The 13,413-nt window shown below is 31.4% G+C and overlaps 1 protein-coding gene and 1 gene segment (V, D, J or C); both read right to left on the bottom strand.

Moving 5' to 3' along the window:
- Nucleotides 1-13,413, bottom strand: part of LOC121645098 (zinc finger protein 420-like) — a 1,096,702-nt gene that overhangs the window by 90,067 nt on the left and 993,222 nt on the right. The window lies entirely within an intron of this gene.
- LOC121645174 overlaps nt 1-13,413 on the bottom strand; it is a 49,894-nt gene that overhangs the window by 2,996 nt on the left and 33,485 nt on the right.

Here is a 13,413-nt window from a genome sequence, read left to right as displayed (position 1 = left end):
TCATCATTCTGGGTCGACTATATTTCAGCTTAAGGAGAAATTTTAACGTTCATAACAACCGCCTTGGATCCAAGCAGGTTCGTGGATCAATATTGGAAAGTTTCTGGTCTTTATAAGAAAATCTGAAATATTTGTGTTAACCGGCTACAACATGGAGTAGCTTCACAGACTTGTGTGCTCGGGCTTCTCAGTTCATCAACATTTTAACATAACTAATAGAGATCTTACTCCATTTATCTGTTTAAATGTGGAAAAAGATGCAGAAATAATCTGAATAAGTTTTATGACATAAGGTTAGAGCTTTGCGATTTCACTTTATGGAAGGACGTCATGCTCACTTCATGACTTATTTTTACTAAACGTCTGATAAAATCTCAGAAATAATAAACTTACTTGAAGACACAATCAGTTTGACTCCAGATCCAAAGATGATTTTGAAGTTGTTGTTATTCACACAGGAAATCATCCTCTTACAAAAACCAGGCTGTACAGTAAAACTTCCTTCCACTGAACTGGTTAAAAGTTGTGTTTTCATTTATTATTTCTGTAGTTTTATGGCTGTCAGGCTTCTAAATGTTATGTGTCTTGATGTGATCTATTAGTTTGTGGCAGGATGATAACTTCACAAGAACCACGTTTCCTCACCAGATAAAAAAGAAGATGTTTGGTCCAAACGTGGCCTCGACTGTTCGGTCTGATATTCAGCATCATTTTCATCGTGTTTATTTTGCTGATCAAACAGAATCATTAATTCCCAGATTTGACTGTTCTGTTGTGTAAATGTTCAATTTGTTGCTTTATCAAATTAAAATTCATGGATGTCTGCATTAACAAGATAAAATAACTGAAAATGACCAAATAAGATGAAGATGACTCACTTTTTTCTACACGAAGTTTAGTTCCAGCTCCAAACTGGAGTTTAGCGACTCCAGATTGTGTCACACAGCGACGTGGAGTTCAACAAGAACTTCTCTACGTCTGTAAAACTCTACGTTTACTCTTGTTTTTCCCCATTAAAATAACAAGTTTAGGCTAAAATGCACAACATACTAATTGGTTTACTTCACGTAATAGAAAGTTTGTCCAGTTCTTGGTTGGATGAAGGCTCTAATGTGTCTTTTCAGGTTTTAAGATTATTGTGAAGCTTCAGTTGCATTTACATGAAGATGAAGCTTCACGATGCAGCTAAAGTTTTGCTTTTAACGTTTTACTATGAAGGACACAATATGAATATATTCACCATTTTCATTCTGAGCTAAATCATTGAAACCAAATATTGTTTTAACATATTTCTGATGAATAACAGTTATTTTATTTTATTTTAACCAGCACGTTCGCAATTTAATGTTATCATTTTTTATCCTAAGTCTAATATTTTTTATTTGTTTTTTTACAAATTTAAAAGTCTTAATGTTCAGAATTTGGAACTAATTATGGAAATCAGTGCGCTAATAAATGAAGCTTTATTGATTAATAATGCAAATATCTGGGAATCTTTTAAGAATTTAGCTGTTAAATTGATATTTGTTCTTGTTTTAAGTTTGCAGTTTATCCAACTTCAAAAGTGATTTAATAAAAATTAAATATGAATTCCTCAGTAAATTTGTTTAATTTAAAACTTTAAGGAGAATATGGCGCAACTTCTTAGTTAACAGTCTGAATCTGAATGTTATTAACATGGTATTTACATTAAAATCAGACTCACTTGTTTCCACTGAGACTTTTATTCCTGATCCGAACAGCATCTTCTGAGCTCCGGTCTGAGTCGCACATCAGAGGAAACTCCAGCAACAACTCAGTCAGCTTCCACTCATAGTTTTATAGATTTTATATGTGGTGTTGTCACATATTTTACATACATTTTACTGTGATGCTAATAATTTCATGGGTTAAATTTTTATTTAATGAGAAAATAAAAATATTTAAACTTTTAGTAAAATGTGCCAAAAACCAACAAAACTGTGAAAAAAGTGAAGATGAAATTTATCATTACTGTAAATGTAGGAGATTATTTATCTATTATTGATCGATTATCATCATTTTCAGCTGTTGTCATTGATTCTGTCATTATTAAGACTGTTTGTGACATTAACATTAATAAAGATGAACACAAGTTTAATCTTGTGAGCGTAAAATTCTTACTGTTGTGTATTTTTAGTTCGGTTCCTTTTCCAAAGATCAGACGCCAACTTCCATCAGTCACACACGGACTCGTTTCACAACATAAACTCACAAAGTTTCATCCACGTCGCTTTTAGAGCAACATCATCAGGAATTAAACATTTAGCCGTAATTCTTCCTGAAAATCGCGTCACAATGCCGAGTCTGATAGTTGATGTTGCCTGCTTTTATTATTTAGTTTTTCACCTGATTAACGGCTGGAAAATCTTTTACTTTCGCTTGTTTTGTGTCATTGTTTAAACAGGAAAACGGATTCATGAGGCTGTTTTAACATTATATTATATTTATAATATAATATAAATATAAATAAACTGTTAAATGTGTGATTTATTCAAATTTGATTAATTTAACTTTTTTATTTTTCAAATAAAAAAACTTCAGTCTTCTGGCACGATTACAGAAAAAAACACTGGTAAGAGTTTTTTTTTACTTGAGTAATAATGAGTTTTACTCACTGTCCTGGATGATGAGTTTAACTCCAGATCCAAAGAGAAGTTTTTGATTGTTGCTAGTCACACAGTTCAGGATGACTCAGCAAAAATTCAGAGCCTGAAGTTTTGCTGACTTTTCTTAATATTCCAGCTTGTTTTTATTTTTTTCTATTAAGATTTAATAGATGTTCATTGTCATTATGAAGGTAAATTATGTTTATGTTTGTACTGGATTTAGTGCTAATGAAGAGATTTTAATATTACTGAGGAACACTGAAGAGATTTTAACTTTACTAGCTGGAAAAAGTAGAAAAAAATAAAAGTGATAATTATGCTAAACTTTAAACTTGAATTATTTATTTGATACAGAACATTTAAAAAGTTATTTAAAAAAAAAACTAATAATAAGACAGTTTGACCGTATGGTTTTGTGTCTGTGCTATAAAGAAGTTTCCAATTTGAGAAGATTTTGTGTTTAATGACAAATTTGAAAAAAAAATGGACTCACGGGATCGTATAATTACTCTGGTTCCTATTCCAAAGTGGAGTTTTTGTCTCCCAGAGTCAGTCACACAGCACTGAGCTGCATGACACAAATCAAAGCTACACCATGCAGATGGGTTTAATAGGTTAGCCATGAAAATCTTAAATTCAGGTCGGTTATGAGGTGAGATTTTGTTGTTTTATGTCGGTATAGAATTTAAATTTCAACGCAAGAAGATCTTTATGGGAACGGCTCATTTAGACGTTGAGATAAAACAATTACTGAACAAAATTACAGTAATTGAGACATAAAGAAGTAGGTTCAGTCGTAATCACATATTATGTTACGGAAGAATATTTTCTTTAGATTTCTGTTGATTGACAGAGAAAAATGTTCAACTTTGTTAATTTTTTAACACAAACACGGTCGCAGTATTTCTGTAAAACAACATTAGTAATATTTGTTTGGCTCTTACTGAAACGGACGAACAGCTTAGTTCCTTTTCCAAAGATGATTTTCCTTGTTGCATCATTCACACTGTAAAAATCATCAGCCCAAAAACCTCCAATTCATTTAATAATAATTCAATGAGCTGCGTCCTAACATCTAAGTCTGTGTTTATTGTGGTAAAGTGATAGTTTTCATCATAAAGTTTATAATGAGTAAGGAAATCCCACTATGAAAATAAATATTACTCCATCCATCCATCCATCCATCCATCCATCCATGGTCTTCATTATTATAGGTAATAACCAAACACATTAAAACAAATAACACGTATGACTGAACACAAGTACTTAAATTATAGGATTTTATTTATCATTATGAGATATAATGAAAGTATAAAAGGTGTTCCACTTCATTGTGGGATTAAAAGCAGCTGTTTAAGTTTTTATTATTAACTTTATGATTAAACAGTAAAAAGAAAACTTTTTACTCACTGTTGTAGATCAACAGTTTAATTCCTGATCCGAAGTGGACTTTCTGGTAACCAGTAGTCACACAGTTCAGAGAGGCTGAGCACAAACTCAGGTTCTTTCCCATTAAGGTTTTAAACATGTCACTACTTTAAAATAAACATTAACACCTAATTTATTGATGAATGCTATCACATTTTATTATACACGGTGTGCAAACAATGATAGTTTTAGTTTGATTTACTTTCAATTAAATGTTCACATTTCAGGGTAATTGATAATTACGACATAAAAGTGCATAATTTGTATTTTTTATTTTTTTTTATTTTACCCATTTCTACTTGACATATAAAGTTTAAACTGCTGATACTTACTGCTCTTTATAGTTAATTTGGTCCCTTTTCCAAAAACCAGCTTCCATGATCCAGTTGAACCAGTAACACAGCGAATCAGCTCTGGACAAGAACCCCTCCTCAGGAGGAGACTTAACGCATTAAGAAACTAACACATTTAAAATATTCCTGGACTCAGAATTCAATTATTATTTACTAGAAGATGTTTAGTCACATTTCCGTTTAAACGGACAAGTTTTAACCTTTTATTAATCGTTGTTTAAACTCTGGGATGAGCCTTCGAGGATATAGATAGATTAAAATTTATTTAAATCTTTTGCTTTAATTACTCAGATTTATGTTTGAAACTAACCATAAAATTAAAATATACCGTTTATATACAGGATATCTCAATGTGACTGTGAGTTTTTACATGAATATAATCAAAAAGAGTTTAACTCCGAATCCAAAGTGGATTTTCTGGTAACCAGTTACAGGACACTTAATCGATAACTCACGTTTTTTTGTCTTTGTCTGTGTTTTCCATTATAAAGTATAAAAAATTTAAATCCATGAATGAAAAATAGAAAATTTAATCAGTAAAAAATGAATTTTAAAAGCTCTACAGATCAGTGTTTCCTGTAATTAAATGGTCATTTTGTTTATTTAGAAATTTACATTTACAGATAAAAAAAAATTATTTTTTTTATGATTATTGGATTAAATCATCGGTGCGATTTTGTGTTGTTGTGTGTGATAATCTTACTGTTGTGTATATTCAGTTTAGTTCCTGGTCCAAACATCAGCTTTCTCGTCCCATCATTCACACTCTGAGACATTTCACAACACAAACGGCTCAACAGGAAAATCCGGTTTTACAGCAACTACAAACAACGAATAACAGCATTTATTCCTGCTTTGTACTCAGGAATTAATCCTTTATTATTCCATCAACGTGAATAATTATAAAATAAGTAAATTTTGCCACAAGCTAACATCGTCTCCATGATGGACAAAATGTTGAATAAGAATTTAAAGTGACTTTATTTTGTCCTGTGACTGAGACGTAACGAGTTTTTACCCACCGTCTTCGACGATGAGCTTTATTCCAGATCCGAAGTTAAGCTTCTGACTGTTCGCAGTCACACAGTTCAGTTTACCAACCGGTTAACCCCTTAGTGACCTCCATCCTCTGGCCTTTGTGTTTATTATTTATATCTAGTTCATTTATTTATCTATTCATCTGCTATTATTCACTCCTCTTTATTCATTTAATTTTTTTTATTCATTATTTATCTTAATTTACTTATTTAATGCTTAAAAATATTTTAATTCTGGTCTTTTTCCTTTTGTTTTTGTTTTGAATTTTTCTTGTATTTATAGTTTTTATATAAATGTAAATAAATTCAGGGATTGAGGGGTTGAAAACAGAAATTGAAAAACTTTGGAAGCCGTCCATTTGTGACTATACTAACAATAAATAATGTGTTGAGTTATAAACCAAGAGATGCTCAGTAGAAGCCAAACATGTTGTTTATGTTCCTACTTTATTTATTAATGATCTGATTAATAACTAAGATCAGTTTAACACTAATTAGTCTGATTATTGTACGGAATAATAAGAATATTACTGGAAAAGCTTTGGACAGAATTTGTCGTTTGTTTAGTGCGTCTACTATTTTTAGCAGGATTGTGTGTTACGAGTTAAATGATGAAAATGGACTCACGAGTTTCAATAATTACTTTGGTTCCTGTTCCAAAGTGGAGTTTTCGTCCTCCAGAGTCAGTCACACAGCAGTCAGCTGCCTAACACAAACATCCGCTGCACTACGCAGCTTTTAATTAACTTAAACTCAGGTTTGTTATGTGGAGGTGAAATAAAGTAAATTTAACATTTTAAGCTGGTAAAGGATTTCATTCTCAATGCAAACATTTATGGGAACAATTCATTCAGACTTAGCAAGAAAAACTAAAAAAACAACAGTGAACTTAACGTATGATTATTATCTTACAATGATCTTAAAGACGTTATTTTCTTACTGTTTTGTACCGACAGAGTCTCTCCTCTGCCAAACACAAGCTTTGTTCCTCCAAGATTCACACATCAACAGAGGCATGAATAAAAACTGACTCAGATTACAGCCAGATTTCAGCACTGTGGAAGATTTTATCTGAATTCTGATTTCATTTACTGCTAATAAAGAACTTAATTTAAAGGTGTAAACCAGATTACACCCAATTCAACCAGAAAAGTTATATTTTAGTTCTAATGAGTAGCATTACAGCAGATAATAGTAGATTTTTCTTACGTATAAAGATAAATTATAAAGTTTTGGTTCAGCTTTCATTCGTAATTTAAGTGTTAGTGTTTATTTTTCAAGGAACCATCAGTACATCACATTAAATTCATTATTCTTTCTCTCCAAATTCACACGCTAGTCATCTATAATCAACCATAAACCATCAGATGATAATAAAATAATCACACTTACTGGATTTAACCGTCAGTTTGATGCCAGAACCAAAGATTATTTTGAACCCCCCTGCGTCAGTCACACTGTGACAACACCAAATACATAAATGCTGCAGAGCTCTCTGACAACAGTTAAGGGTAAAAAACATCCAGTTTAACTTTTACTACTTTATTATAAAAGCTACAATGCCTGCTATCTGCTTTCATCATTATTATAAGAAGGTCCCTTTAGAGTTATTACTGTTAACAATGGACGGAGGTGATTTAATAGAAGTAAAACTAACAATCTTTATCTTCCCTTCACTATCACTTATCCTACTTCTGATTTCTTAAAATAAATGGGAAATGAATGAACTATTTCAACAAATTAGCCCCAACAAATATTGTAAATCTTTTCCAATTGATAAAATTTAATTCAACACCTGTTTGATGAAGGTGCATTTTGTTATTTATTCATTAAAGATAGATTGGTTAAGGTGTTTCTATTCTTAAATAAGAAAGGTTTATTTACCAACTAATTTAATTACATGTCTCTTTAAACTTTTATCTGAATTAAAAATAGATGTCATAAATTAAAAACTGCATTAAAAAGTTATTCTACATACATGATATGAAAGTGATTTTAAAAAAATCATGTTGGTGGCTGATTGAAAATAATGAAATGAAATTAAATGAAATAATGACCTGAAAATAAGTGAAAAACAAACATAATTTTAAATCACAACTTTCTAAATAAAAAACTGAGATGTGTCTTTGTGTGTAAATTGTAACTGAATGTTCTTTTTAAAAGACAGAATTTTACTTACTGTTTTCTATAAATAGTTTCACTCCTTTTCCAAAAATCAGCTTCAAGTTTGATCCTGAACCAGTCACACAGTTAATCTGACCTGACCAAAAACTACAACTGTTCCTAATGTGTATTAATAAATAAGATGCTAAATATCTTATACATTATTATAATAATGTTGAAATATTACTCAATATTTAGCTATTTTCCAATTTAACTTTCTACCCTGATTATTTTCTACCATCTTACGCCAACACAAACTAAAACTCAAACAAATTCAACAGTAAATATGTTTTCCTCGATTCAACATGATCATGCCCCAGGAAAGAGAATAATCTATGTTTTTCATCTTCAGTTTAAAATACTATAGATGAACAAAAGCATATCATCTGCAAACAATCATACATTTAGCCTATTTTAATACAGTTTTAGCATTAATTTCTACTAGAAAGTTCACACTAGTGATTATTCAAAAGATTACCCAGTTTGTAACAATTTTATCAGAAATGTGTAAATTAACTGGGACGTTTGACAATAATCACAAGGAAACAGAGTATTTCTTTAAAACTTTACACCATTAAAGTGCATTATTAGGTTTGTAATTATATTTAAGGTTAATTTATTAGATTGTTTACTAAGTTTAAAACTTTAAATACTTACTGCTTTCTATTGTTAAATGCGTCCCTTTTCCAAAAATCAGCTTCCAGTTTGATCCTGAAGCAGTCACACAGTTGATCTCATCTAACTAATAACTACAACAGTTCTTAATGAGTAACAATAAACTAATAAGATTCCAAAATTTTCTTAAGCTGAGCAATAAATTTGGTCCCAAATATTGTAGATTTAAGGACAATAATGTTGAAATATAACTTGACACTTGATTGTTTTTAATTTTAGCATTTTACCCTAGTTATTTTTAAATATTACACCAACACAAATAAAATTTACACAAGTTCAAGAGCAAAATGTTTTTGCTAAATTAACATCAATATTTCCAAGGGAAGAGAATAATCTGTTTTTCATCTTCAGTTTAAAATACTGACTTTAGATAAAAAAAAAAAACACATCGTCTGCAAACAATCGTACATTAAGCCTATTTTTATCTCAGTGTTCAATTCTACTAGATAGTTCACATTTGGTTATTATTTGAAAGATTACCCAACTGTATAACAATTTGATCAGAAATTTGTCAGTTAAGTGTAAGGTTAGACAACAAGGAAGCAGAAAATTTCTTTACAAAGTTCCACCATTAAAATCCTTCATGTAGTCTGTAATTATATTGATCAGTGGTTATCTTTAAGATTTAATTACTTATTTATTGGATTTTTCACTAAGCTTTTAAACTGTAAATACTCACTGCTTTCTATTGTTAGCTTTGCCCCTTTTCCAAAAATTAGCCTCCAAGATCCCGTTGAACCAGTAACACAGTAACTCTGTATTAAACAATGACCCCGACAGATTCTTCAGGAAGATTTTCCAACTCATGCTACTAAAAAAGGCTAAATTTACAGTGATTTACTCTAAAACGACACAAGCTAACTACACTAACAAATGACAACGGTGTCTTCTATGTATTTAACTATGCACAAATTCACTGTGTTAAAGTTAATCTTGTTTGTTTACTGAATCAGCTGCTACACATTTTTGGCTTAGTATATAAAAAATAAATAAATGTTTATTTCTAATAAAAAAGTTTTTAAAAAAAACTTACTTGACTCAACTATCAGTCTGGAGCCAGAACCAAAGATGAATTTGTTCCCGTAACCATTCACACAATGAAAAACCAAAGCTCACAAACCAGAAAGCACCCTCAATCCAAATTACCTTCTACAGAAATTAATTATTATAAAAGTAAACAGGATGCTTAAATCTGTAAAGTTTGTCTGAATTAAAAGTAAGCCTGCTGTTATTATAGTTTGTAAAACCTCCAATTAATAAAGAGTAAAATAAATTGAACCATTACTCATTTGTCTTTGCTCATTTCAAAGAAATACTTGAAAAAAATCTAATTTCAGGACTTTCTGCAAAATATCCCAGATTAAACCAGCAAAATGCTGTAAACACTGTTTAATCAGACAAAAAAATAATCATTGGCTGTATTAAATTATTCACAAATATACTGGGATCAAGTTAATGTGTGTTTAGTGAATTGGCTGCTACACATCTTTGGCTTACTATGTAAAAAAAAAAATAAATAAAAGTCAAATGTTGATTTCTTATAAATGAGTTAAAAACTTACGTGACTCAACTATCAGTTTGGTGCCAGAACCAAAGATGACTTTGTTCCCAAAACTATTCACACAATGAAAAACCAAACTACATAAACCCTGAGACCAGAAAAAGGTCTTATTTGAATTTATTTTAACAGGCTGTTTTAATGTTTCATACTTGTTTGAATCCAAGGTAAAACTGTTGCTTTTGTAATATATAAAACCTTTAATAAAGGTTTTCTCTGGTGTATGGAATAGGCTGTCTTTGACATATTTGATATTACAACGATATGGTGGACTTAATATTGTTATAGAAATGTTAATTTATTTATTAAATAAAAAGAGAACTTACTTGATTCAACTTTAAGTTTGGTGCCAGAACCAAAGATGATCTTTGTGTTGCCAGTGTTAGTCACACAGTCAGATGAATGACGACATTAACCCAGAGGTCAACGCTAGACTGAATTTATTCCTGAGACATTAACTGTAGTTTCTGCTGTAGCATAATTTCATGGTTAAATATTCTAACCTTTTTAAAGATTTTTTAAAATTTCATTTTTCTTATTTTTCTTATTTTTCTTGAGTGAGCATCAACATTTCCAGAAGCAGCTGTAAGAATCTCTTTTAAAAGTAGCCTGACGTAACAGTAAATATGACGGCAGATTTCATTTACATGTTAGTGGTTCTGTCAGAACAAAGTTGTGGATCAAGCATTAGTCTTTAGAAATCAAAGTAACTTACTTGATTTAACTTCAAGTTTGTTGCCAGAACGAAAGATAAGTTTTGAGTTTCCAAATGCAGTGAGAGACCAGCGAACATGAACTCTGATCAGCAACATTGATCAGGTTTTAACGTTTAGGAATGAAGGGTTTCAAACTGATTCTAAAGTAACGTTAAATGTAAGAATGAAGGTGGTTACACATAAAAACAAGAGATTAATATGAAAACATAAATCTATTCATGGAAAAACCTAACAATAACATAAAAAGCAGATGAAATGAAGGTTAAATGGCCCCCGATAAGAAACTTACTCAGGTAAACGTTCAGCTGGGTACCAGAAGCAAATATCACTTTTCCTCCATAATCATTCACACAACCAGAACTCTCCACACATAAACTCTGGATGGCGATAACAACAGAAACACAAATATTTCTATATATTTCTCATTTAGGTCTTTATTGATGCAGGTTCAGTGTAAACTGGGTATAATTTACACCACTGCTGTCAGCTTTAAACTTAAAAATAACACCTGAACACTTTTCTTTAAAGCCTTGTTGTTACCGAAGAACAAATAATATTGTTTAGCTTTTTCATTTTTTAACTAAACAATAAAGAAGTAATAAACTTTAGGTAATATACAGTTATTTTTACTTACGGTCTTGAATAATTAATTTGGTTCCTTCCCCAAAAATGATTTTCCTGCTTCCCGTCCCAGTCACACTGAGTTTCATGTCCTTACTAAAACCACAGCGTAAAGAACCATCCAGGACTAGAACACCTTCATACAATATACTGGAAAAACTGGCATTTTCTATTAGAATTTATAGTATTTACTTTAATTTATCTGTATTTTTAGTACATTTTGCATTTTTAGTGGTTTACGTAATTATAATATTTTATTAAATGAAAATATTTCTGAGGAAAATAATTAAATTCCTAATTCCATTTTGTCATTAAATTTACTGGAATGCAATAAAGTTACTCGTTTATGTATTAATGATGTTTATTATAACAACCCAACACCAATGGTGTTAGAGAACTATTAATTGATGTAGTTTTAATGATTAATTCACTCTATTAAATGTCAATTTACATGTGAGAGATATGAATAAATCTCTGATTTAACTCATTACCAGAAACTAGAAAAGCCTTTGAACAATATTGGTAAGTTTACAGCGTTAGTTCCAGCATAAGAACATCCGTTATACATGTTCCCGGTTAGATAATTCCGTCCACACATTCAGATTCCAATCACATGATTTTCATTTTATCATTTATCAACCTGGAGGTTTCAGATAAATCTGATCATTTAGGAATTTATTATTTAAGTTTAATTATAAACGGTGGCACCAGAACAGGAAACAGTAAATTTACTGACTGATTTCTACTCACTGCTTTCTACTGACAGCTTAGTTCCTCTTCCAAAGATCAGCTTTCTGGTTCCTGTTGTTGTCACACTTTAGATCTGACCTGAACAAGAACTACAGGACCAGTTTCCCCATCAGAGGACACGAATTCTCCCTGAACATGTCCACATTCTGGCCTGAGACAGTTTTCTGTGGGACATTCAGCTAAATTTGTGCAATTTTTAAACTTTAAAACAAATCTACCTGCAGATCAGGCTGTTTAACAGATTTAGCTGTTTTCCATTGAGACGTTTAATTTTCAGATTGTCTGGGTATCAGGGGTGAACTTCGAGTTTATTATTAACGAGATTTTATTAAACATTTTAATGTGTCTCTAATCAGAAATGTCTAAATACTCTGGATTTTTGTAAGAGAATGAGGAGAATCCGACTTACTGGAATAAACGTGGAGCTTGGTGCCTTGTCCAAAGATCAGCTTGTTAGCATTCACACTGTGAAATGTGCCGGCACACAAACCGCTAACAGCTAACACAACTCAGACCCAACATTACAAAGTTCTGGAAACCAGAGATGAAGTCTTCAAATATCAGGTGTCAAAAATGAGAAACGCTGGTGATGATGATGATGATGGTTCAGGTCCGTTAGGGGGATCTAAACTAAAACATGAATCCTGCGTTAAGCTGCAGGTTTACTTTTCTTTCTTTTCTTTAACGTATAGTTTTTATTTTCCATTTTTACTTTACAAAGCAGTTACAATAACAATAAGGTTTTACTTTTCCTTCTGAGTGACTAAGTCTGTAAAAACTGGCTCCAGAAATGGATCAAACGAAGCTGCAGCTGAATCTGCTTCTGGGATTTTAAACTTGTCCACATGTTCAGTCATGAATAAACAGCAAAAACAGAGCTCTTTCTGAGCCGGAAAAGCTGCAAGTTTCACCGCGATTAAAAATGGACCCTAAACTAAACTGATGATCAGAGGAAGACCCGGATCATCAGGACAGAATCAGTCTGACTTGATTCTCTAAACAGTGAAACTCCTGTAAATAAAACAGCACATTTCATTTTACTTCTTACTAGTTTTCATTTTTATTTTAATTCCACTACCGAAGATTATCCTATTTTAATTTCCACTAGAGCCTCAACATGAAACCCCATATCTTTACTTTAATATTAACTGGTTTTATAATCCTCTAAACTACGACAAAGATCTGTATCAATACTCACTGGCTTCAACGACTAGTTTGGTTCCACTTCCAAAAAAGAGCTTATTTCCTCCAGCAGCCTCCACACAACATGAAGCCTCCCAACACAAACTCAGCAGGGAAAACTAAACCAAGTCCAACAAACTAAACTAAGTCCAACAACAGAGAAAAATCTGAAACTCTGACAGCCGGATTCAGCGTTTATTAAACCAAACAGAAACATTTACCTGTTTATTTATCATGGTTGTGTCACATATTCCAGTAAAACACTGAAACGTTGTTATAAAGATGCACCAACTGAATTATATT

This window comes from Melanotaenia boesemani, chromosome 8 (genome assembly GCF_017639745.1).
Source record: "Melanotaenia boesemani isolate fMelBoe1 chromosome 8, fMelBoe1.pri, whole genome shotgun sequence".
Classification (NCBI taxonomy): Eukaryota; Metazoa; Chordata; class Actinopteri; order Atheriniformes; family Melanotaeniidae; genus Melanotaenia; species Melanotaenia boesemani.
Note: the sequence above shows the minus strand (reverse complement) of the source record. Positions and strands in the feature narration are given on the sequence as shown.